Here is a 24,333-nt window from a genome sequence, read left to right as displayed (position 1 = left end):
ACTGCTGATGGTGCTGAGAAATCCGAGAAGAATTTTTATTTATGATATTATGCCCATTTTATTTATGATATTATACCTGCCTTCCATTCACTCATAGTTTACTGGGGAGGCAGACCAAAGAGGAACTGATCAGAAATTATTGTATGATAAGTCCTGGGGAAGTGCAGGTGATTCCTAGCCTTTTCATGCGCCAGAAAGGCTTCTGAGATAAAGTGAGACGTCCGGTGGGCTACAGCGAGTGGGCACGGGTCTCAGGATAGAGAAAGGGAAGTGACTCAGCAAAGAGAACAATGTGTCTTCCCGGGGAAGGAAGAAAAATGGATGGAAATAAACTACAATCGACAGGGTAGGTCCCAAGAGGAAAAGCGGAAAAGAGAAAGGAATACAGAACAAGAAAACATAGACAGGGAAATAAACATTAAAGAAGTGGTCCCTTATACTGTACTCATCTCACGTGCATTTGGCATGGCCTGGTTTTTTAACCAAAAGGGAAATGTAAAAAAAATAAAAATAAATAAAAATTGTTTGCACCAACCCCTGGCTTTCTTAAGTGCTCTCGATCAGTAAATAATAAGCTATCTTCATCATAATCTCTCTCTCTCTCCTTCCACACAGCATGGGCATAGCTAGGGAGTTGCGTGCTCAGGAAAAAGATGAAAGAGCTGCCTCCTCCGTGTGGAATTCGTCTTGGTGAACTCACGTGCACAGCTACGTGCAGGAGGCCAGACCCCTTCCCTGTTCTCGTCCAAGTGTTTCACAGCGTCATACCCATTTTCACAGTATCAGCTGCACACGGAGCGGGTGGAGCAGGCTGCTTCCTATCTGCTGACAGTTGTCTTTACCAACCTGTTAGCCTGAAGTGCATTCTACAGAGCGCCGGGGAACGATGCGGTAGTGGAAAGAATGATTTCAGTATTAGAGCAAGGGCCGCTGTCACTGCCAACTTGACTCCCTTAATAATAACGAGGGGAAAGGCAGTTGGCTGAGGGGCAGGTGAGAACACTTTGCAGAAGGCCGAGTCCCGCGGGAGCCCCCTGTGAGGCCAGCACCGAGCGAGCGCAGGCCTGCCAGGACCCACATGTGCAGCTCTGGCTCTCAGAACGCCACGCATGCTCTCAGCCGGAGCCAGCGGGCAAAGAGCAAGGCGTTGGACAGTGTGCACGGTCCTGCTCGCTCTTAAACACACGCTGGGGTTCACAGGCTTCGTTTCAGCATTCGGAGCTGGAATCTGGGATGCCTGGGATGTTGTCATGTTTAAGCAAAGTCACCGAGAACTGATCAGAGATCATCAACTGAAATATGCATTTCTGCATAATGGGATATTAATGAAGGAATAGCAGCACGGTTAATATGCCAAGTTCTAAGACATAATGTTGTTCTGTCAGGTTTTTTTTTCTATTTGATTATAAATAACCAACATTTTGGCATTACATGAGAAGCAGAGGTTCCGTGAAAGGGACAGGAAAGTAGTTTGATTTCCTTCCTCTTCTCAGACCGGAAGGTAGAGGACTACCTGAAGCCCTGAGCTGCACATGCAGCACAGTGTCGCCGAGGCCTGGCCTGGCAATAAAGATGGGACTGCTGCCTGCAAGTGTCAGAGCGGCGCCTGGTGTGCGTTTGCGGAGTTGCCACTCTCTCCAGGGCTGGCGTGCTGACAAAGTCAGGAAAACAGCCCGCATTCCAGGTGAGGGCGGGTGGTGGCAGTGGCTAGGGGTATGGGGGCAACGAGCCAAACAAAACAGAAAACCAGGACAGCTAACAAAGAGGAAGGTTGTGCAGCTGACAGTGGTGAACAGGATCTGGAGACAATTCTGAAATGGAGAACAAATGTCTGATTGTACGCAGTGTCTGAGGGCATGACCCTGGATGCACCGAGAGCTGACCGGCTACAAATAGCAAGAAAAATCAATTCAGCTAACCACGATTTACACTAACTTTCTCACATGGCAGGGATTCTGGAAGTAGGCAGATCCTGGCTTTGGTTTAGCTGCTCACCCACGGCAGAGCTCATGGTCCTCTTGACATTCTGATCATGGTTGCAGGTTACTGCAGCAGTAAGTCATCACCACATGCCCATTTTAAAGCCGGACCATGGGATGGCCCATGGCAGAGCATTTACCCTCAAACCAATCCCTCAAGTTAGGGAGGAATGCAACCATTCTAGGAAACATGTAACTCATCTATAAGATTGGGGTCTAGAGTGACTAACCTGATCTTACTTGCCTGGGACTATCTCAGTTTTAGCACTGAAATCCAGATCTCTGGAACCTTCTTGGTCATAAGCCACTGAGGGTGGGTGGTCACTGTGCTGGTGTCACATGGCCATCTCTGATCAATTTTCCTGAGAAGAAGGGCTCTCCACCTATTACCTGAATTAGAGTCTCTTAGTCATAAAGAGTGGAGGATGGTTTTTGTTCTGACCGATTCTCTCAACCGTGGCTGCACTCTAGAATAATCTGGGAAACTTTAATAAAAGTGACAATGCCTAGGGCCTAGGCCCTGCTGTAGTGATTCTGAATTAGTCTAGAGTATTTTTTGAGGATTCACACATTAAAAACCTAACCAAGAGATTCTAATGCACAGTCATGGCTGAGAAGTAAACTACTAGAGAAGTTTAACAATGGGATCAACCACTGAATACTTAACAAAACAGGCCTAGAACAAAGATTATAACTTATTAATGACTGGCAACATAATAAATCCTGAAATCAATGTGTTTAGTTTTCTAAAACAATTATTTTTTTTTTTTTACTGATACTCAAAGGTAAGCAAAGTCGATGTTATTTATTTCCATTTATAAAGCTGAAGCTCAAAAATGTTGTTACTCACCCTTGAGAGATCCCCCTCATCTACATTGCACTTAATGCATCCTGCATTGCCAAATTTCCATTTCACAGGACAAATATTGAGGTACATGCTTGAAAACACTCTAATATATACAATAGTAATTTACAAACTTTCATTTAATTATCATGTCTATAATGATGGTAGAATGGAATTAACTCAGTGGGGCCTAACCAAAATTCTTTGCACAAGCAAACCCTAAAAATCATCTACCATGAGTTCCAAGAATAAGATAAAAATAAATGGGTAGAAAAAAATGAGAATCACATTAAAATGATTTTGTTCTATGTTGGTGAGTAAAGGGATGAATAGAAAGGAAGAATGTTACACGCATTAGAAGTCTGCTACTTCAATCTCTGAGTTGTCAGGTGGTAGATCAGCTCTGGAGTCCATCCCATTGATAACAATTTATTTGCTTACTTTGCTTTTCCCTTCTGGATCTCTCTATTAGCAATAACACTGCACTTGTCTGGAGCTGAATGAAAAGTTGGCCTTGGACATGAGAGTTGTGGGGTGTTAGAGGTGAGAAACGTATTTGTGATGCTAAGAACGAACCTATATATTCTGTGGCAGGATCATGATCTCAAGTCTCACCGTTCTTTAATCTTCTGGGTAATAGGAATGTGTTAATCCTTGTAGACTGGGCCAAAGGAAATTGTATGAGTCTGTGTCTCACATGGAGAGTTGGGCCACATGCGGTAAAAGTATGCCCACCATAGTCTGTGAAGTGAGAGTAATTGACAGAGACTATCCAGAACTCTAAGAAAGCAACACAGCCAGAGAGAGAATCAATAGAGTTGTTTGGCAAAAGGGTATTGCTCCAAAAGTGTTCCAAGCATCAGTTCTGGGAAGTAAGACTAGACCACAAATGGAAATATCAGCTACTATTTGAAATGTAAAATGTGTGGTGGGTGAGAGCAAGTGGTTAGTAACAATGATATAATGAAGTTTTATCAATGACTATGTGCCAGGCATTATGCCAAACACCCTAAAAACGTTATGTTATTTCATTCTCACAATATTCTCATGAAGTCGATAGCATAAATGTCCCATATAATAGACAGGAAAACAGACTCAGAGTAGACTGAGTTGCTCAACAGCACATGACATGGTGGAGCTAGGGTATGCACCCAGGCATTTAATTGCATAACATTTCAGAAGTCAAGGGGGCATTTCAGGATCTTGTGGCAGCTTCTTCTTCATCAGACCCTCTCTCAAAACTCAGGTCTGTTCCTTCTTTCTATTGGTCCAAGAAAGGACCAGTAATCATGCAAGTTTAGCTGGTTGGCCATGCGTCGGTGCGGGTTGTAAATGACAAAACAGGAGAGTTAATTTCTCTCTGAAGATATTCCTGCTCTACCTACTCACTCTCTGCTGGATAGCAGACATTTGTAGCAGAATAACTTATTAGGCAATTAAATTCTTTGCCTACCTCCTGTTGGAAGAGACAGGCAGAAAGATGAAAAGATAATTGTGCCCTACACCAACCCAAGAAGTTCCAAGTTTCTGATTTCTCTCGGTATTTGGTAATACGTTTTGTGCTGCCTGGCCCAACATAGAAGCTGCTGGGCACCTGCTGTCCAACCTTATCAAGGCTTTGTGTGGGGGGAATTTAGCTGTGTTCCTCAGAGGGAGGAGAAGGGGACTAGGTTAAAAGAAGGGAATTGTACAAATGTCTCCATGGTTCCAGGGACTGGAGGAAAGGGATGTGGCAATGGGTTCCATAAGGGGTGTGTCCCATGGGGAAGTCCCCAAGGAGGCAGCAGGACTTCTGATGGGGAGAGCTTATGTGCTTCCAGTGGGGAACTGACTGTCCAGCACCACAGTCTTCGAAATTGCTGCCAAAGATGCTGGGGCCACACTGGCAGAGTCTGTGACATTACCTGCCTCTGAATGGACCATAATGTCTTGTGCAATGAGCATCCTGGTGGCATCCTTGAAGGACTACAAGGCTATTTCCTGCCTTGTTGTTGCTGCTGTGTGTGTGTTTTACCTCTGAGAGTGTACGCCACACTAAAGACAAAAAATGATCCCCCAGCAATAAATTATATTCGTTTTCTTCCTGCCTTGTAAATGAGTGCTTAGAGCCAGATACAATTTAATATATAAAAATTAAATATCAACTTTCTTGTCCCTCACGTTTGTGGAAATAATTCAAACTTTTACATCGATTCTCCTATTTAATACAAGCAAGCGTTTTAAGCATCTCATCAAGGTATGTAGTTACCCCCTTGCGCAGAAGGGGAAATCGAGGCAGGGAAGGTCAGTATGCATTCAGTGGGCTGACGTCATCGAGGAAAGAACCGCACACAGAAGACCTACGTCTTGTGTCTTGTGAGGAAACAGTCTGGTTGAAACTAACAAAAGCCACAATTCAGCAACTGACCTGAGGATGTGCAATGGAACAGCGTGATGGTTTCCCTGCTGCGGCCTCACACCTCGGCAGACATCCAGTGGGGCCACGGGGTCTGGCGCCAGAGCCCAGGTCACCGCCTGGCGCCTCCCATCTCTTGGAGGGCCGTTGATTTTCAGCCTGCACATGCGCAGTTCACTGCCCTGTTCTGCTTTCTGGGGGTGGGGATGGGAGGGGGGAACGGTCCCGCCCCTGCCCTGGAAGGACCAGAGGTCAGAGTTTATCTCCCACCCCCCAGGGCTGGGTTTCCGAGGCAGGCGCCCACCCTGCACTGTGCCTCTGGGTGCGGGTTTGTTGACAGGTGGCATGAGCCACACTCCTTAGAGATGATTCAGGGATGAGGCCCTCTAGCACGGGACACCCTCCTTCTCTCATCTTGGAGGTCTGCCTCCAAAGAGCTCCTGAGATCTCGAGATCAGCTTCCTGGGCAAAGAGAAGAGGCAACAGTGCCTCAGGCCTGACTGCTCCCTTCTCTGAGCAGCCCCGTGGTCAGCTTCTCTCTTCCCCCCTGCCCCTCCCTGGCCCGCATTTACTCCCCCCAGGCCAGATCCTGCCTGGCTCCAACTGCACTGTTTGACTTCCTGGTGTTAAAATTAAGTACAAAAGGTAGAGAGAGAGAACTTTAAAACTCCCTGAGCAGACAAAACCCTTTAAACCACATAAGTGAAACCTAATTTAGCATATTCTGCAAAACAAGCAAAACTGGTGCTGCTTGAAAATGCCTCGGATAATCATAAAAGAAACTTAAGTCATCTTCCTAAAAAGCCTATAAGATAATCACTTTTAACCAATGCCCTGCCATCTGGAACCCCCATTGCAATAATAACCAATCATTATAAAGTTAGAAAACTTCCCCATTTTCACTGTATAAGCCATCCTGTGAAGTCATGGCCCCAAGTTCCCTATCAGTCTTTCTGTTTAAAAGCTCCCAGGTCACAAAGTATTCTTAAATACACAATAAACTCTCACTAATTACTTACTAAAAACAAACAAACGGAGTTTAAACCAAAAAGGGAATTAATTGACTGAAGTAACTGAAAAGTCCAGGAGCAAAGCTGGCTTCTAGCAGTGGGACTTAACTGATGTCAGCAGAATTGAGTTTCTAAGCTGTCTTCTGCTCTGACTTATACTCAGGTTTTAGGTGTTGGCAGGATGACTGCAAATAAGTCCTAGGCTCAAGTGCAACTACAAATTTTCATTTCTGTCCTGTCGGTGTGGTTCAGTGGTTGAGCATTAACCTAGGAATCAGGAGGTCATGGTTGGATTCCTGGTCAGGGCACATGCCCTGGGGGGTGTGCAGGAGGCAGCCAATCAATGATTCCATCTCATCATTGATACTTCTCTCTCTTCCTTTCCCTTCCTCTCTGAAATCAATAGAAATATATATATTTTAAAATGTGCACTTCTTTCACAATACTTCCTGCAAAAGTCTCATTGGCTCCAGTTGAGTCACTGAACCAATTACTCTGACTAGGGCAATAGAATGCTCCTTTTAGCCTGACCTGAGCCACCTAGTCACCTTGAGTGTAGAGATGTATAGAGATTACAGTTCCACCCACACATGGCTGAGTTCCCACCCTGGATAGTCCTCCATCTGCCCCCTCACCTTGGGAGAGGAAGAAGTGAGGGTCCAGAAATGGTGGCTGCCAGATATTGACCATGGATTCACAAGCCTCTCAGGCAGGGAGGGGGAGGGCACACTTTTTATGTCCTTATATCCATGATTATTGCCAAACACAACACAGTGAACTATCCTGTTGTGGGGGCAATGGAGGCAGTTCAGAGCTGCCCACAATCCAACGGTACAAGGGAATATACCAACAAATAAGAGTGAGAATTATGTCCCAGGAGACTCTGGTAATAGAATAGCAATGTTCCCAGAGGGTCAGGATGTGAGAGATGAAACTAAGAATTATTTCAAGGGTCAAAAGGTTAAGGGAGATAGTTAAGGCTGAGTTCCCAGATCCTCAACCATAATCAAAAGGCATCCTGAGAGCCAGTGAACCAGGAAACTCCCAAAATCTAAATGGAAATCTGAATAGTCTAGTGGCTCAAGAGGTCAGAGAATGCTTCCTTAGACCAAGAATATCCAGCACAGCCATCTCTTACAGAACATCTTGCTGAGAAATTACAGCTGCCATTATAGGTGCAGCTGCACAGCCAGCCACTGGCTGTACCTGTGAAGAGCCCTCTCGCTTCAGATGTCTTTCCTTCCAGTATCTCTGAGTCCCACTGGGACTTGCCATTTCCCAGATGCGTGACCACATGGAGGACAGCAGAAGCACGGATGAGCACCAGGAGCCCTTACCTCCGGCTCATGCCCCAGGGAATAAATTCAGGTCCAACTGAAGAAAAGGACACGCCTGGGAGACCCGAATCAGGAGGGCATCAGGGAGCAGCGGCAGGATTGAGACCTTCCTGTGCCAGAGTGAAGAGCTACCCTGGCCAGTGCACGGGGCCACCAGAGGCGCCTGGGAACAAGTATTCCCCACTACCTGACACCGAAGGAACAGGCTCCTCCAAAAAGTCAATTCCCAAGAGAGAATGAAGCATGTGTTTGAGTGACTCTGTCGCAGGAACATAATGAAAAGACAGGGAGGTTTTCTGCACAAAGCAGGCCCCGCTGAAAGCAGCGCTGTCCTGGTGGACAGAAAGGTATCTGAAGCGCAGGAGCACAGGGGCATCATGCATCTGAACATCTGAACGTGGAAAAGAAAGTGGGGTTAGATGTGGACTTCCTGCATGGGAGGAAAGTTAGTTCAAGGAGGACCTAAGCCCAAGCAGAGCTGTAACTGGTCATCCCTCAAACTCAGTGGTTCTCAACCTTGGCTGCACATTAGAATCACCTGGGAATCTTTTTAAAATCCTGACTTTTGGGCCTCATCCTCCGGAAATTCTGTTTCTTTGTTATGGGGTGAGGCCACAACATTAGTAACAAAGAACCTGCTGTTGGTAGGATTTCCCCCAGACATTCTCCATCCCTTCACTTACCTGGAATTCAAGAGCTCATCTTCTTTCTTGGCTGAATTTTTTTTTACAAGGACAGACTGATTATAAAACTATACATAAATCTAAATGCCAATTAAGTTGAAATTTTAAGTATTTCAAAACTATGTAAGTTCGTTTTTACAAAAAAAAAATTGCCAAAGACCAAAGAAAGTGAACTATTTCTGTGGTTTAGAAAAATTTATATACCCTAACAAAGAGTATGCAGTGACATTTTAAAAAAGAATAGTTAAGCCCAGCCTGGGTTGTTCAGTGGTGAGCATTGACCCATGATCCAGGTAGTCACTGGTTTGATTCCCAGCAGGGCACATTCCCAGAATTTGGGTTCAATCCCAGTAGGGAGGTGTACAGGAGGCAGCCAAAGGATGTTTATCCCTCTCCATCCCTCTCCCTCTAAAAATCAATAAAAATATACTTTTAAAATAAAAATAAAAAAGAGTAATTAAGCATAGGAACAGATTTTTCCTTCATAATAATAGGCTAGATTTTTTCAAATATATATATTATGTATAAAATCCTCATAAAACCTATGATCTATACATTATATTGCTTTGGTATTGGAATTAGGATTTAGATAAGGAAATGTTTCTATATTTTATTTACATGGTTCAAAAATCCCCACACACAAAAAGGTGTAGAGTAAAACACATTCCCTCTCAACCCTGTCTATCTACTCTATAAATATTTTTATTAGTTCCTTGTGCATCTTTCCCAAACAAATCAAACTTTTATCTGATTCATCTCCCCCTCCTTACATAAAAGTTATATATATATATTGTTCTGCTTCTTTTTTTTTCACTTAAAATTATACGTTGAGATTGTTCCATATACTAACAGTGTTTTCTCATAATTTCAGCACTGTTTTTAATAATTATTTAACAAGTGCCCTTTTGATGGGCATTTATGTCATTTCCAATTTTGTATTATTTCAACTAGTGTTGTGACAAATAATCTTGTGTATTTTCTCTGTTATATATGTGCAATATAAACTCCCAGAAATGGGGTGGATGAAGCACAAAAGTTTACAACTTGGATAGATACTGAATTGCTGCTTAGAGGACTTGTAACACTTCGCACAACCCCCAGCAGCATCTGGGTCAGGGGGTGCCTGTGTGGGTGGTGTAAATTTCAGTGTGTTTTCACCAAAGCTAGTGGTAATGTCCTCTGATAACATTACTCACCAGGGTGACCAACAGTTTTAAAGTGATAGCCATCTACATTTACACAGAACTACGGCTTGGAGTTAAAACATCAGAATGTACTAATGAGCAGTTTATATCTTTGAAGACATAACTGTGGATTTCTGGAAAGTTGCAGAAAATAGATCATGTTTACACGCTACAGAAAATCATCAGGTACCTGCCAAATGATAAACAAAAATTTTACTCCATAGTGACAGATAATAATCTTCTGTATGACATAACTATAATTAAATATTATTTTCTTAAATTTATACCAATTATTGAGAAAAAAAGTTTAGCAAATTTATCCTTATCTGGAAGCTTTGTTCGGAAAATACTAGTCATAAACCCAAAGGAAGATCAATTAGGTTCTTATTTATTTAGAATGGAATAGTAGTGAAAACAACAGTGTTTAACTTGAGAGAGCACTGGGTTTGAATCCCAGTGCAGTAGCCTAATGTAGTTAATTCTTCCCTCTCCACCTTTGCTCTGCCCCACTGTGGACAGAATATATTTCCCTGGTTTATTAACTTTGGAATTTTAAGTGGAAGTAACTGTGTCACTTCCCATTTTGCAATTCCCCTCTCCCCTTGAGCTCCTTCCTTTCTGCATGAGAAGAGCATGACTCAGACGGTGGATCTTTATTTCAGAAGGAAATGGTGCTCAGAGAAGACTTGAATCCAACCAGCAGTCTGGAGCCACGCCTCGCTGAACCCGGACAAGCACAGCTAACCAGAGAAGCATAGTCGCACCAGCTCATCCAAGAAATAAATAGTGGTGATATAATTCTCTGAGTTTCTCAGGTTGTTTTTGCTGCAGCAAAAGCTGATCAACACAACTACTAACTGTGTAACTTTCAGAAAATTTCCTTAAACTCTTTACACCACCATTTTTAAATATGTAAAGTGAAAAATAATAGTTTTAAGGATTAAAAGCAATAAGGCAGGCAAAGTGCTTAGCATGGGACCCTGCATGTAGTAAATGACCAATGATCAAAATATGATCAACAGTAACAATTCCATAAAACATGGAGACTATAATTAATCACACTGTACTGTATATGTGAAAGTTGCTATCAGAGTAAATCTTAAAAGTTCTCATCACAAGAAAATAAAACTTTGCGATTATGTATTTTGATGAATGTTAACCAGACTTACTGTGCTCATCATTTTCAAATATATACAAATACTGAATTATTGTGCTGTACAGCTAAAACTAATACAATGTGATATATCAACTAGAGGCCTAGTGCACGAAATTCATGCACTGAGGGGGGGGGTGTCCCTCAGCCCAGCCTGTACCCTGTCCAATCTGTGACCCCTCGAGGAATGTCCGACTGCCCATTTAGGCCCGATCCCAACATCCCTCTTACAATCCAGAACTGCTGGCTCCCAACCCCTTGCCTGCCTGCCTACCTGATTGCCCCTAACTGCTCCTGCCTGCCAGCCTGATCACCCCCTAACCGCTCCCCTGCCAGCCTGATCAATGCCTAACTGTTCCCCTGCAGGCCTGATCCCCTATAATGGTCCTCCCCTGCAGGCCTGGTCACCCCCAACTGCCCTCCCCTGCTGGTCCAGTCACCCCTAACTGCCCTCCCCTGCAGGCCTGGTCCCCCCGCAACTGCCCTCCCCTGCAGGCCATCTTGTGGTGGCCATCTTGTGTATTTGAGTGATGGTCAATTTGCATACTGGTCATGACTAATTAGCACACCCCTCTCTCATTATATAGGATTACACCTCAATTTTTTTTTTTTTTTAAAAAAAAAAAGAGTAATAATCTCTACTGAGACATAAGCTCCATGGGTTTTTTCCCTTTTACAGTTCCTGGAACAGGACAGTGCTTACTCAATTTTCTTGAATAAATAAATGTATCAGTGAAATAAACTTGCTCTATTATAAAGAAACATCATCTTCTCCTCAAAGAAGAAGGGACATGAGCTCAGCCATGGGTTAATTTAGATCATACCTCGTAAAAAATGGGAAGCAGGGAACTAGCGAACAGTAGAGTGAGCATAACACAGGCTACTCCTGGGCTACACAGCATATTGGAAAGAGCACACATTTTGGAGTCTTAGACCTTGTGTTCAACCAGAGCATGCCATTTAGCACTTATGTCACTTAGATGAATTACTAGGACCTGTAGTTGCCATCTCTTAAAATAAGGATGATACTTGTCTTATATAGGCATTAAAAATTTAAAAAAGAAATAGTATATACATGTTTTTAGGTACCTGTTAATAGCATAACAAATCTTAGATTGCCCCTTCTCTGGAAATATTCTTGCTGTGATAGAGATAAGAATGGGAATATTTTGGGACACAATGAAATAGATATTATATTATTTTACTTTAAATTCTCAATTACTTATGCCAGATAACACTATTTTAGAATCTTCCTAATCTACTGCTTTAAAATGAAGTTCTTATTTAAAATTCACTTTAATGTTGCCTCTTAGACTTCATTTAGTAATTCCATACATAATGTACTTACACTAAAAATGTACTTGCACTTTTAATTACAGGGAGTTTTAAGGAAAATAGTAATTATAAAGAAAGATTTAATTTAGGCCATGGATCTTCAAAACTCCCCAGAGAGTGAAATATGGCTAACTATACTTACACTATATTTTCTTACCAAGTTATATAAGCTCTTCTGTGAAATAAAGGTAATTGCTTTTTCTGAATTTGCCTATCAGGATACTATTGGCCTACATTAAGCAGCTTTATGAAAAACACACCTGTGAGACTCATAGCTATGTCAGTTGAAAGGAAATAATTGAGGACATTGTTCAAGAATATTACAAAGTGTCCTCCTTAGGGTAAACCCTCAGAGAAAATGCCTTTCTGGTCTTGGCAGGAATATGTGTGCTTCCTTTGAGTAGTCAATATGCTTTTAAAGTACAAAAACTGGTAACTGTCCAGGTTTTCCTTTTTACATTGATTGTTAGATATCTAAAGTTCAATTTGTGACCTGCCCGCACCTCTCCCCCAAACAGTTATACCATCAGTACTCAATGGTAAATGTAAAGGACTCTGCTATGTTCTGAATGTTTGCACTCCCTTCTCCCAACTACTAAGTTAAAGTCTCACCTCCAAGGTGATGGTATTAGGAGGAGGGAGGGGCTTTGGGAGGTTATTAGTAATAATCATGAATGGGATTAGTGCCCTTATAAAAGAGGCCAAGAGAGCTCCCTTGCTCCTTCAACTTGTGAGGTTATAGTGAAAAGATAAACGTCAAAGAGGAAGGCGGGCCTTGACCTCACCAGATCCTGAATTGGCTGGTACCATTATCTTGGACTTCCAAGCCTGCAGAACTGAGGGAAATAAATGTTTATTGATTATAAGCCACCCCGTTTATGGTATTTTTGTTAGAGTAGCCCTAAAGGATTAAAAGACACTGTGATATATGTATTTTTATATTAGCCTTGGATCTTCATTAAATAAATACACACCCTCTCCTGGTTTTATTTTGTATACCATATGTAGCATGTGGTATGGTGTGTGTGTGTTTTTCACCTATCCTATCTAATAAAAGAGAAACATGGTAATTAGCATATGACCGCTACCCTTCCCATTGGCTAATCAGGGCGATATGCAAATTAACTGCCAGCCAAGATGGCGGCCGACAGCCAGGCAGCTTGAAACTAACATGAGGCTTGCTTGCTTCAGTGACGGAGGACTGCAACATTCCCCACCTGCCTTGCCCGCTGCCTTGCCGGCCTCTGAGCCTGCAGTTTGAAACATTGTAACAAATATAGAAGCTAAACAAAACCCCAGAAACCAGCTTTCAGCGAGCTGGGATCTCAGAGCTGGAGCTGATACAGAGTTTCGATTATAAACAAACCAGATACTTGCTTTCAGCAGCTGAGGCCTCAGAGCTGGAGCCAGGCTAAAGCTGGTCCAGAATAAAAAAGAAAAAAAGGAGCAGTTGGGAGCTTCATTCCCAGCCTGAAAACAGCCCTCAGCCCCTCACCCAGACTGGCCAGGCACCCCAGTGGGGACCCCCACCCTGATCCAGGACACCCTTCAGGGCAAACCAGCCAGCCCCCACCCGTGCACCAGGCCTCTATCCTATATAGTAAAAGGGTAATATGCCTCCCAGCACCGGGATCAGCGTGACAGGGGGCAGCGCCCAAACCCCCTGATCGCCCTGCGGCTCTGTGTGTGATAGGTGGCGGGGCCACAACCTCCATATCAGCCCTGCTCTGTTCCTGACAGGGGAAGGCGCCCCAACCCCCTGATCAGCCCTGCTCTGTGCCTGATAGGGGGGAGCTCCCAACCCCCTGATCGCCCTGCGGTTCTGTGTGTGACCGGGTGCGGCGCCTCAACCCCCCCACCCCACTGGCCCTGCTCTGTGTGTGATGGAGTAGAGCCATAACCTCCCCATCGGCCCTGCCCTGAGTGTGAGAGTGGCGGCGCCCCAACCCCCTGATCGGCCCTGCTCTGTGGGTGATAGAGGGCGGCGCCCCAACCCCCTAATTGGCCCTGCTCTGTGTCTGACAGGGGGCAGTGCCCCAACTCCCCTATAGGCCCTACTCTGTGAGTGACAGCGGGGAGCTCCCCAACCCCCTGATGGGCCCTGCTCTGTGCGTGACAGGGGGAAGCTCTCCAACCCCCTGATTGACCGTGCTCTGTGCGTGACAGGGGGGAGCTCCTCAACCCCCTGATCGGCCCTGCTCTGTATGTGACAGGGGGCAGCGCCCCAACACCCTGATTGGCCCTGCTCTGTGGGTGACAGGGGGTGGCGCCGCAACCTCCCCATCGACCCTGCCTTGAGTGTGACAGGGGGCGGTGCCCCAACCCCCCAATCGGCCCTACCCTGAGCATGACTGAGGGTGGCATCGCAACCTCCCAATCTGCCCTGCTCTGTGTATGACAGGGGGCGGCGCCCCAACTCCCCAATCGGCCCTGCTCTGAGCCCGACCAGGGGCTGCACCTAGGGATTAGGCCTGCCCTCTGCCACCCGGCAGCAGGCCTAAGCCAGCAGGTCATTATCTCCCGAGGGGTCCCAGACTGTGAGAGGGCACAGGCCGGGCTGAGGGAACCCCCCCTCCCCCCCGAGTGCACAAATTTTTGTGCACCGGGCATCTAGTCCTATATAACAGTGATGGTGAACTTATGGCACACGTGTCAGAGGTGACATGCGAACTCATTTTTTTGGTTGATTTTTCTTTGTTAAATGGCATTTAAATATATAAAATAAATATAAAAAATATAAATCTTTGTTTTACTATGGTTGCAAATATCAAAAAATTTCTATATGTGACAGGGCACCAGAGTTAAGTTAGGGTTTTTCAAAATGGTGACACGCTGAGCTCAAAAGGTTCGCCATCACTGCTATATAACAAAAGCGTAGGTGGCATTGTTCGACACCCTCGTGTGACACTGTCACAAGATGGCCACCACAAGATGGCCAGCAGGGGAGGGCAGTTGGGGGTGATAGGGCGAGCAGGGGAGCAGTTAGGCATCAATCAGGCCAGCAGGCGAGTGGTTAGAGAGTGATCAGGCTGGCAGGCATAAGTGGTTAGGGGCAATCAGGCAGGCTGGCAGGCGAGCAGTTAGGAGCCAGCAGTCTCAGATTGTGAGAGTGCAGAATCAGGCCTAAACCAGCAGTTGGACATCCCCTGAGGGGTCCCAGATTGGAGAGGCCTGGCTAGGGGCCACCCCTCTTCCCCCTCCCCCATGCACGAATTTCATGTACTGGGCCTCTAATTTTAAAATGTAGAGGGAGGACTATTTTTCTAGATTTTTTAAGAAGTTAGATTATATTATCTAAACTCATTCGTTTGAAATTTTTTTCACTTGAATATATTTCAAATACATATTTTCAAGTCATACCTAAAGATCTAACATATTATTATTAGAAATTTCTAAATATATCTTTAACAACAGTTACTTCATAGATTATTAAGATAAAAATTAAGTTCACTTATTAATTCTATTGAAGTATGTTATTTAGGCCATTAAATTTTTCCATCTTCTCCTTTCTTATTTTTTCAAAGTTTATTTTGTTACACCTCTGAAGACTTGATATTCAAATATATGTTCTCATTTTAACAATGATTGCCTTTTAAATGTTTCTATTTTTGACTTACATGTTACTTATTCAGGCATAGAAATGATAAATGGAAAATGAGATGATAAATGAGGAATGTCTTGTTTATGAACTATGAAGCTAAGAAGCTAATGACAAGGAGGTCAGGGTGATGTTACCAAAAACACTTGAGCTGTGTGATGCAGCGGAAGCCAGGTGAGAGGTTTAATAATGGTTTCTCCTAGATCTTGGCATATGTTTGGTAGTAGGAGTCTCTAACCAAGAACTACTAAACAGATCACATTGTCAAGGAACGCCCATATAGAAATTGATTATGAAAATAAACCTGACATATTTGGCTCCTACTATTAAAAAAAAGTTTATTTTACTAAAGAAAATAACTCTATTGAAAGAAAAATATTAATGTAATGCAATTAAAGGAATATAAATATAATAGAGAAAAGGATATATAAGTTTAAAGAAATAGTAATGTCATTAAAGCAATAAAAATATATGTAATGCTATAATAATTAAATCTGGATGATAAATGCTGGTACTGGCTAAACATCCTATCAAATGAGACTCTATATCATATTTTTCATAAAATCAAAGGCACATATCTGTACAGGTATCATATAAGCAAAATACTCCTTTGAAATAATAAACTTTAAAAAACCTATGATCTTTTAAGACAAGATTTTCTGAGAAATAGTTGTAATTCTCCTACAGGATTCCTGTGAAATCCAGTCTCAAAATAAATTATCATGTCAAACTGAATATGGCTTAGCTTATCAAACACAATGGGCTGTCACGGTACATCTGTTGTTCTGTCTGACTTGTCCAGGGCTTTTGAGTTCCAAAGTTGACCAATACGAGAGAATAGCTATCCTAAATTCATTTGATTGTCACAGAATAGATCATGTAATGTTAAATTAAAAGACTGTAATCTTCTAATTTTCTTGTTTTTAAACTCCTGTATTAAGAATTTAGGCAATTAATGCTAATAAACCTTGACTCTTAAGTTATCTTTCCCAAGGAAAACATAATCTATATTATAATTTCCTAAAGCAGCGGTTCTCAACCTGTGGGTCGCAACCCCTTTGGGGGTCGAACTACCCTTTCACAGGAGTCGCCTAAAACCATCAGAAAACACATATATAATTATATATTGTTTTGTGATTAATCACTATGCTTTAATTATGTTCAATTTGTAACAATGAAAATACATCCTGCATATCAGATATTTACATTATGATTCATAACAGTAGTAAAATTACAGTTATGAAGTAGCAACGAAAATAATGTTATGATTGGGGGTCACCACAACATGAGGAACTGTATTAAAGGGTCGCGGTATTACGAAGGTTGAGAACCACTGTCCTAAAGGCATCCTAGCAGTAATTCATTTTTGTCCCATGGTCAACCAAAATTGCAGTCGTGTACTCAAGTTTGAGTGAGATTTATGAGTAGTTCAATTATGCTTGTAAATAAAGCTAGATCACGAATTTTCTAGCAGCTCTGAATTGACAGAATTATAGCAGTCTCTTCATATTATCTAACTTTGATGTTCTCCTTTATTTTTTCTTGACATGATTATTGATTGCCCAGGTGTTTTGAAGTTATTACTAACTTTAGATTTACAGTTACAACAGATGGCTGAAAAGAAAAAGATAACTTCAACGATTCTATAAATTTGATGACTTACAGCACTTCTAAAGACTATTAACTAAAGTTACTCTATCATTGTCTACCTTTAGTCACATAAAATCTATCGAGAAGTAGCTATACCCATAATGAGTCCTTTATTAACGACTTTGGCTGTCATTTAAGACCAGACAGAAGGTCAAGCTAACTTCCCAAGTCTGGTCTCACTACTCCTGTGTGTGTACATTGGCTTCAAATAACTGAGTAACTCATTATTCTCTGAACTTGCTACACAATTTCCTCCTTACATGGCCCTTTGTTCATTCAGCCAATATTCATTTATTAAGGACCAAATATTGTGTTCACTGCTGGAGTTGCAGTGAGGCACATGGTATTCAAAATTATTGTTCTAATATTTTATTTTTATTTATTTATTTTTTTCTCAATGTCTCCTCAATCACAATACAGACTAGGCAAAGAGCCTGAGCTGAGGTGTATATGGGGCAAGTTTACTCTGCCTCCTATTTCTGTACAGTCAGTGTAAGAACGCAGTCTGTGGTAAGCACCAGGAGGCCAATTGTTCTAATATTTTGGTGGAACTTTCAAACAAGGAAGTCCTATTACAACATAGTGTGGCATGTTTTTACTTTCTCCTAATATGCCCTTCCTTGTTTCAAGAGCAAAAAATGTGAATTCTCAAAAGTAACCTCAAATGGGACTTATACATAAAGCCTTGCCATATAATAACCTTTTTCATTGCTAATTTGTAAAACCAGTGAATTATTGTCGGAGGGCATTCAGTAGCAGTGCCCCAACATAATTATTTTGCACTTTGAAAATGTTAAAATAGTTGTGTGGTTTTTAATGTTACAGCGAGGCAGATTTCAGAATCGTCACCTTACTAATAATGTTGGTACACTTGCATTTTAATAAAGTTGCTATTCAATTTTAGTGAAAAAGCATGGCTGTTTTACAAATGTTAAGTCAAGATTTAAAGTATCGTTGCAGGTAAATTCAAAAGTTCACTTGCCTCATCAGGCCTGTGTGTTCAGGGGTTGAGTTCCCCCAACAGGGCAAATGCCCAGTTGCAGGCTCAATCCCCAGTAGGGGGCGTGCAGGAGGCAGCTAGTTGATTATGTTTCTCTCTCATAGATATTTCTATCTTTCTATCCCTCTCCTCACTTCCTCTCAAAAAAGAAAGTTCACTTGTCTCATAAAATTCATACTAGTCCAGAATATTTGTGTAGTCTTCCTTTTCTCCCAACCGCAACAGAATATATTGAATTTTTAATGTTTTAGTGCTGCCTTTTTCTCTGTATTCGTGCTGCTACAAGCTTCTTAGGGACTCCTTCTCAGCACAGGCAATAATATACTTTTTATCTTGAACTTCTTTGCCGTGTACAAGTGACTTGTTCTCTCAGATTGTAACAAAAGTCACTACTTAAATACTTTTTGGTAAAGTGCAACATAGGGAATACCATATTGTAATAACTATGCATGGTGTCAGGTGGGTACGAGCCTTACCAGGATGATCACATCATAAGGTATGTACATGCTTAATCACTATGTTGTACTCCTGAAACTAATATTGTATGCCAACTGTAATAGAACATTTTAAAAAATTTAAAAATCGTACTGACATATTGAAGAGACTGGTCAAGTTGCTGGAAAAAACTTGTTAGACTTCAATCCTACCTTAGTACACCTCCACCTGAGGAAGTTGAACCTTCTGCTTCATGTCCTGATTAAGCACTTTAATTTTTTAAAATATTCATATTTTCTTGACACTAAGTCCTGCCTCCATTTGAATGAGTGTCAACCTGAGCACTTGCCCTTAGTAGGTGCTAGAGAATTTTTTTTTTTTACTTCAGTTTATTGAAAAAGAGAATAACCTTGAATTATCAATAACTCAGAAGTTAGAAATGTTATTCCTGGAAGATTTTTTGAAGAATATGCAACCATCAGTCTCTATTGTTATCCTGTGTAAACCAAAAAGGGGATTCTGTCATTTCCTTTATTTGAACTACGCTTCACTATTGGCCTCATTTAATAATATGGGAACAGTCTCAGGAAAACTGTCTCTAGCTGCTTTGTGGATACCACTGAGGATCGACACTGTCCTACTGTCTATACTTTATGAGGATGGATGGCAGCAGTGTCCCTTCGGTCAGTAAGTCTGTGTTCTTCTAAGGAGTGAGCTGTCTTTTGTCACACAGAGCAGTTAGAGAGGATGCTTTGCAATTAGACGGTCTGGGTTCAAATCTTGTGGCCACCACTTAGATGCTGATAACTTTGTTTCCTCCTTTGTAAAATGAGTATAAAACTAGTTTTTACCTTGTAGGGTTATTGAAAATATTAAGTCATATTAAACTAGAGACCCAGTGCATGAAACTGGCTCTCTGACAACCCCTGAGGGGTCCCGGATTGCAAGAAGACATAGGCCAGGCCGAGGGACCCCACCAATGCACGATCAGGGCTGGGGAGGAATGCTGGAGGTTGGCCAGCCAGGGAAGGACCGTGGGAGGGCTCCAGGGCATGTCTGTCACATCTCACTCAGTCCTGATCAGCCAGACCCCCAATACCAAGCTAATCTACTGGTCAGAGCATCTGCCCTCTGGTGGTCATAGTGAGCAGTTGAGCCACCTTAGCATGTCATTAGCATATTATGCTTTGATTGGTTGAACAGATGACTGGACACTTAGCATATAAGGCTTTTATTATATAGGAGGATATACAAGGTATCTGCCAAATGTCTGACTCAGAGTGGGTACTCCCTGTGAGCTATGATTCTTCAGAGAATGATATATTTTGAAATTTATTTATTTTTTCTATTTTGGGGGACCTAGGAAGAGTAAAGCCAAGTGTGTTACCTTTCTGACACTGTGACTGGATATAAAATCTTCAACTTCTTTTTCTACATTTATCCTCACAATCTATAATTTTTTGTTTAACTTTATTCTCTATTTGTTGTATTGCATATTATTGTAACTAATTGTATGCCCCCCAATACAGGGTGGGGCAAAAATAGGTTTACAGTTGTGAGTACAGGAAACAAGGATTTATTCTTGTATAATTATTAATTATTGTATTATTTTCCATACGAACAACTGTAAACCTACTTTTGCCCCACCTTGTATTACTGGTAGAGTTAGGGAGAATAAAAATGTGTGTACACATATATTTTCATTTGAATCTTTTACTACTTCAAGACAAAATCTTTGAAATTAGTGATTGAAAAAGGGAATAAGAAGGTTTCTAGGAATGTTCTCATTCTTGATTCCCATTATCACTTTGTGATAGTTAATTAAGATATAATTTTTGCTTACTTTTTTATAGTCTTGTTGTTTGTCATATTTCACATTAAAAAGATTTTGAATGTTCTATACCCTTTAATCAATTCTTTTTCAAACCTAGTAAAAGATAATAATACATTTTCTCACTTCATGTTCAGGTCGACTGCCTCATTTTTCTCCAGGCCAAGCTTATGGGCCATTTCTATCATTTACAGTATTTTCAGTTGCAAGTAATAAAAAAGCAACTCAAACAGGCTTACACAATGCAGATACATTTTCTGATCACATAACTTCAAAATCCAGAAGAAGATCATTTGTCCAACAAGGTTTTGATCGGGGCTTCTGCTCTCTTCTGACATTTTATCACCCCGCTTCTGTGGTTCAGCCTTCTGTGCTACCTGACTTCCCTATGACCCCAAAGTGGCTTCCAGCAGCTACCAACCCACATGCCCTTCCAGGGACATCCCAAGCTTTACAGAGAAGCAGCATTCCTGAGTCTCTCTCTGATTGGAGCTGCTTAGATCATGTAGCCCCTCAAGCAATCACAGTGTCAAGGGAGATATCTTTTTTCTGACTGAACAAACGAATCCCATCTCAGAAACTGAGCACAGCAGCCATCCCACTCAAAGGGTCTGAGTGTTTATGAAAGAGACAGATGAAAAGATCTTGAGATAGCAAACTAATGTATACATCACTGCTTTCTTTAAATTTGGAGCTTGGGATGTAACACCATTGATAGTAATAGACAAAGCCACCATAAACTATGAGAACCAAGGGTAAATTACTTGATTATCTGATTGAGTCACTCATTCCTTTATATAACAGAATTTTGCTGAATCCTCTATATAGACAACCATTAGTATCTAAGCCTTTGGGACACTAACAGACCAATGACTGGCAGTGGTACAGTGGTGGCAACGGTGAGAGTGTGAAAAACACTATCTCAAAGGAGCAGTGCTTGCTCAGTGCTATCAAAACTTTCAGAACTCCCTCTGAGAAGCAACGAGAGCTTACTTTTACTCTCCTTTACATTTTTGCCCTTGAGTCTTCTCTGAAATGTGTGACTTCTGGGTGATGTCATAATTCAAGCATAGTTATATGATTTTACTCAGAACAAATTCTTAACTTATTTTATGTACTTTCTGTGGATCCAAGTAAATATATCCTAAGGTATGTTACAAATCAACCACTCCCTCATAGCTCTTTCTAATTATAAAACAAGTGACTATGTATTAGGAATCAGACTTATTTTACCATCAAGTAGATGGGTGGTATTTCAATAAGTGATTGTTTTTATTTTCACACATTAACTTCTGGACAAAATAAAATATAATATCTACTGAAATATGTATTTGCCTCAAAGGGAAATGGCAATTTATTTTCTAACTTGCACACACTCTCCTACAGGTCTAAGCTTCATTATATGAAGGCAATAAATCAATGTTTAGGTAATAAGCACTGGGAAAAGATCTGAATTTACTTTTTTAAACATATCATTTTCCAAGGTCTTAGGGCCAATGATCCCTGAATCTTAATGAATGACTTTCTGTATATTGTCAGAGATTTACATGTCAATTAAAACAAAGTAAAATGAAAAAAAAGTAAAATGGAATCATTAGTCATTAATACTTAAGAGGGAAATACAATTTTTAAAAATACTCTTATTAAATTGGTCAATTATTTTACAAGTCATTTCCTTTCCCTGTAAATAAGTGAGTTATCTGTCCTCGAGAAGAAGTCATCTCTAGAGGCTATTTCTGTACACAATCCTATATTTCTTTTATTCACAGCCAGTGAACACAATCAACTCCGGCAGATATTACCACATTATTCACGAAGTTTACATTCCTTTTGCTCAATTCAGTGTTCCACATCAAAGTCTACTGCTGATTAAACACGTGGATATCAGTGTCTCTACACATACATTTACTTATAATCTTCAACCTTAAATTCCAATGTTGGCTTTCTGTTTTACATCCCACATAGGACTGAAATCATATGGTTCTTGTCACCTGACTTATTTCACTTAGCATGACACTGTCAAGATCCATCCATGTTGTCACAAATGGCAATTATTTCATCATATTTTATGCTGAGGAGTAGTTCAATGTATAAGTGGTTTCACTCATATGTGGGACATAAAACAGAAAGAAACAAACAAATTCATAAACACGGACGACAATATGATGGCTATCAGAGGGGAAGAGAGGTCGGGGGAGGATGAAATGGGTTAAAAGGTCAAATACATGGTGACGGGCCGAGACTAGATTTAGGATTGTGAGCACAATGCAATCAATATACAGATGATTTATTATAAAACTGTACACCTGAAACTGATAGTATATAATATTGTTAACCAGTGTCACCTCAATAAATTAATTAAAAATAAATTCCATGCTTGAAATAAAGATGTTGACGATGGGATTCTTTTTGTTCACGTCACTGATTAAATGAACTATATGACAAAAGTTTACATTCCTTTCTCTTTTTACAGCAGCTAACTTATCATGTGAGGGCAGCATATTGCAGATATGCAGAATATTCTGATAAATGGCTTGCTGTTTTATAGAATTTTATAATAATATAGAAAGAGCTTTGGTGGATAATAATTTTAATTCTTCTTTTCCTATTTAGTTGATTGCATCATTGCTTTCTAAGTATTTATAGGTGGATCATTACGGCAACGGGTGCAAATGAGCAGCTTTACTTAGTTGTAGTCAATTTTGTACAACATGTGTTAGCACACATTCTGGCCAAAAACTACAGTATGTTAATTCATCCACTGTATTAAGTATAATGTGACTTGAACTTGTACTGCACTTTGTTACTTGAGATTTCCTTCTCATTTTTTTTATAACAAAAATGATCAACATGGGATTTTAAAACACTGAACATCATAGGAATACACTATTAATTTATCAAAATACAAAGTCAATGAACATGATTTGAAAGCCTAACCTCACATGTAACAGAATAAATGCTAATTAAAACATGATACATCAGCCCTGGCCCATGTGGCTCAGTTGATTGAGCACTGTCCCAATCACCAAAAGGTGGCGGGTTCCATTCTTGGTCAGGGCATATAGCCAGGTTTCAGGTTCTATCCCTAGTGAGAGCGTGTGCAGGAGTCAACTGATCAATCTTTCTCTCTCACATTGATGTCTCTCTCAAATCAATAAAAAATATATTTTAAAAACAGGATACATCATTTTTAATCCATCAAATTACAAAACAGATGATGGCGTGCATGTTTGTTATTAATCCTCCTCCAAGGATATTTTTTCACCATTGATTTTGAGAGAGTGTGGAAGAGAGGGAATGGGAGGGGAGAGAGGGAGAGAGGGACGGAGGGAGGGAGAGGGAGAGGGAGAGGGAGAGGGAGAGGGAGAGGGAGAGGGAGAGGGAGAGGGAGAGGGGGAGAGAGAGAGAGAGAGAGAGAGACAGACAGACAGACAGACAGACAGACAGACATTGATGTGAGATCAGTTGCCTCCCTCATGTGCCCTGACTAGGGCAGGTACTTGCCTTTAACCAGTCCTCAGGCTGATGCTCCATCCACTGAGCCACACTGGCCAGGATGGTGGTGTGCATTTTTATAAGGGTTAAAATGGCATTTACATACTCATTGATAGGTTGAATAAATTTTATATAAAGCTGAAAAAACTTAAACAGTGTATGGACCCTATTCTTTCCCTAATTAACCAGGGTGGGTTAGTTTTTTATTCCATCTCTCTTTTAAAAAAACAACTTCCCTTTGATTTATAACTTTTTCTCTAGTTCATGAAATGGCCTGATTCTATAAAAGATTAATCTAATATTAAGAATATTTTTATAGCAGTAAACAATATGATATATAAGGATCTCTTTCATTAGGAACTTAAGCATCCAGGCAGAAGCTTGTAACAACTTGTACAATTTAT

General features: G+C 41.2%; 1 non-coding gene across 1 annotated transcript; it reads right to left on the bottom strand.

The window, feature by feature from the left end:
- Positions 1-17,563: 17,563 nt before the first annotated feature.
- Positions 17,564-17,695, bottom strand: LOC132212905 (small nucleolar RNA SNORA51). Its single transcript, XR_009447844.1, has one exon. It is a non-coding gene; the product is annotated as a small nucleolar RNA SNORA51 (small nucleolar RNA).
- Between the last annotated feature and the right edge of the window lie 6,638 nt (positions 17,696-24,333).

This window comes from Myotis daubentonii, chromosome 11, assembly GCF_963259705.1.
Source record: "Myotis daubentonii chromosome 11, mMyoDau2.1, whole genome shotgun sequence".
Classification (NCBI taxonomy): domain Eukaryota; kingdom Metazoa; phylum Chordata; class Mammalia; order Chiroptera; family Vespertilionidae; genus Myotis; species Myotis daubentonii.
The sequence above is the reverse complement of the archived record's forward strand: the minus strand, read 5'-3'. Positions and strand labels throughout refer to the sequence as shown.